Source organism: Opisthorchis viverrini (genome assembly GCF_000715545.1).
Source record: "Opisthorchis viverrini unplaced genomic scaffold opera_v5_186, whole genome shotgun sequence".
In the NCBI taxonomy this organism is placed as follows: domain Eukaryota; kingdom Metazoa; phylum Platyhelminthes; class Trematoda; order Opisthorchiida; family Opisthorchiidae; genus Opisthorchis; species Opisthorchis viverrini.
Genome location: NW_008751844.1, coordinates 468504 through 471674, shown reverse-complemented (window position 1 = coordinate 471674; position 3171 = coordinate 468504). Strand labels below are relative to the sequence as shown.

Genomic DNA, 3171 nt, shown 5'->3' with positions numbered 1-3171 from the left:
ACCTACACAACTAACAATATTCTCGTTGAGAGTAATGGTAGTCAGTGCTCTACACATCATATCTTGATTAGAATTTAGGATTCACTCGTCAGCTCAAAATGTGGATAACTAGGCAGCCACTTTTGACGGTAGACTGAATTTCACAGCTCATATTGAGATCTAAAATGTGCCTAGGTCTTTCCTCTTGAAGCGTTGGACATGTGTACATAACGTACCGTCCTTAAGGCAAATTTTTCTTGCGAACCAAGCCAACGTGTGCTGGAAATCGAGAAGCGTTATATATAAACTTTTAGAGTTTCGTAAGATGCGCACTATTAATGATTCTCAGTAAGGATTAAACAGCGATGCAGCGTTTTTCAGCTATTTAATATTGATTGGCTTCAGACACATGATGAAATCTTAAGTGAAAGTTGGACAGTGCGGCGCTGGGGACCTTTCATCACCAATAAACTGGGTCAATTCCGTACCGCAGACGGATATCCTAGCTTTTTGGGTAAAATTTGTGTACTTTCTCATAACTTTTGGCACGGATGCTAAAAGTTCTCATTCAGTTGAGTTCTATTCACTTACCCATTATTTGGTGAAGTGATCTCACAGCAGTATGTTCTTTTCCTCCGTGACCCAAGGGTGCTCTACCAATTGAAAGATGAAGTTTCGTCTGAGGTCACATCTGCCAATCAGCACAGCCCACACAAGTAAAGCTGACCTCAAAACCTTGCTGTTTTGTTAATTGCGACTGTTTAGTTGGACATCTGCTCTTGTTGGTTTCCCACTGGATTTCGTGAGCCTAAATTTGAAAAAGAAACAAGCCAATCTTACTCAGACATTCATTGGGCGTGAGTAATCGGGAAGATAAACGCATGACGTGTGACTGACTTTACCCTAATGTTTTGATAAAGACATTCACCGAAATGCTTTCGTTATTCGGCTGAGATTTCGACCTGTACTGAAAAGCTGAGAAGCTGTTGCAACCTTATTGGGGATCATTAGCAGTACACGTCACTCGAAACTCCGGGGTGTCACAGACACGTGATCTCCGACTAAGTCGTTTGAACACTTATGCCTTCGGCCATGAGCTCCTGGCCACCAGTGTGATTAACTCTCATTCAGACAGGATTTACTGCCACTCATTCTTCAATCACGGAAACTACACGTGGTCACGTGTTGATTCACTTCTGGAGTGAGCACTTCTCGGATGAAAATCATCGTTCTCCTTATTTCGGGACCTTTCAAGTGTGATCGTTTCCGAATTTTAACTGCGAGCCACGCCCCCCCTCCAAATCAGTTTGCGTGACTAATGGGTTTTCTTCGCTATTGTTTATATTACGTCATGCTCGTCCGCTGATGCTGGCAGTGCCGTTTGATGAAGCATCGGAATTCAGGAAGATTCAACGCTTGAAACTGTTGCAACGGTGGTTTGGTGAAATCAAATCTGTTTGCAATAAAATGGGGTAGAGATGGCAGCAGAAAGACTACAGACAAATCGAATTCATTAGTGTTTCAAATTGCAACTCTGTTTTTGTTTCAGACTCAACATCATTGCTAGCACAGGAAAGATTGGACACAATCAGAGTAGGTTTGATTCATTTTGACATCAAACCACACAGTATGTTCGTTTCTGAAGCGCTGCACCAGGTGAGCAGTTGGATCCGCACCGATGATATCTTCCCAAACGGTGACGAAATGTTTCCAAGTCGGTTGCCAAGCTCGGCGAACAGAGGAACAACCAATAAACTCATCCGTTAACAGGAACAAAACATTGCCTTTAGAGACCAAAACCGGCTTAGAGCCAGTCAGTACCTGATGTGATTTGTAGCGCTCTCAGATCGCCATGGAAATTTGTGGGTTCTGCACTGCTCTTGATTCTCGATAAGGATGAAACAGCTGTACAGTGCTTGTCGGGTTTTCAGCATAGACTGAATTCCATTGTAGGTTTAATATGTCATTCGCTGTTTCCGCTGAACTTCCTTTGAGCTGTCTGGCTGGGCTTTATCAGACCTACCATCGTGTGAGCATTAGTCTCTAGGATGACGTTTTAGATACAGATTCCCTGAAAAACAAATCTTGGTATATTTGTCACACGCCTTTCCTTATACTCGAACACAATTCAACAATAGAAAGGCTTAGAAACGTTACAAATGAGAGATTCAGCTGGTTCCAGGTTAAGTCTCTTGAGAAACCAAATTAGTTTGCAAATGAGTGTATTTCGCTAATTTCGTGCGATTTGGTTTCCAGTGGAACATAAGGTTGACGGAAACTCGGGGACTGTGCCTACCTGATGAGTCCCAAGAAGGGCAAAACCGGTCGTGGGCTGTCGAGGAATTTTCAGCAACCTTATAAGTAGTGCATTACGAATAGAAAGTCTAGTTTATTAATTTAGTTGTCAGGCACAAGTTCGACAAAGTGTACGGTCGCTGTGTGAGAATAGTTAAATCTATCCTGAACTGTCAGTATCTTATTTTTTGGCCAAGGGTTATCGATTCGCGTTTACCTGGAGACCCTACTTGATAACTGGTTTGAAAGTGTACTTATAATTTGATGAAGCATAGTTAGATATGATTTGCGTGTGGAAACAATTCAAATTGAGTGAAGAAACATACCAATTTACAAAGCACTTTAGTGGTAATGTCACATGTTACAGAGTGATCAACTGAATCTCTCGGTTATAATATTCTACAAGTGATTCTGGTGTACGACGGCCGTCTCGTGCGTGATATATTACTCATAAGGCTGCTGAACTCTTTTCAACACTCCCTGACCCGCTCCACTTCTCTTGAGGTACGTCAGATGAGCACAGTCCAGTAAACTGGTGTTCAAGCTAATGGTGGTGTCACTGGGTTTTCAGCAACCTTCTAAGTAGTATGTTATGGTAAGGTAATATGAGTGTTCAAGCGAAGTGCATCCACCATTATCTTCTGAAAGATGATGCAGACTAAGCCAGGATATTCAGTGTGATCATTACTGATGGGGTCCACCTGAGAATGCCACAATCATTGACGCAGATTGCATGCAGTACGAAGTTCTTTATTATACGCATTATTATTTTATATAGTATGTATTGTACCGTGATCAAGTGTAATCTTTCAGCAGAAATATGGACTTTTGCCGATTATCAAATGACGCAACATACCCGTTATCAGGAAGGTCAGATTCCTGAAAGCAACTTCAGGA

The 3171-nt window shown here is 42.0% G+C and overlaps 1 protein-coding gene across 1 annotated transcript in view; it reads right to left on the bottom strand.

Annotated features, from left to right (window-relative positions):
- Positions 1-2162: 2162 nt before the first annotated feature.
- The window catches only part of T265_07811 (hypothetical protein), a gene marked incomplete at both ends in the record, with an annotated part of 9468 nt that continues 8459 nt past the window's right edge, over positions 2163-3171 (bottom strand). Inside the window, one exon of the mRNA XM_009173440.1 lies at positions 2163-2333. The remainder of the gene's footprint in view (positions 2334-3171) is intronic.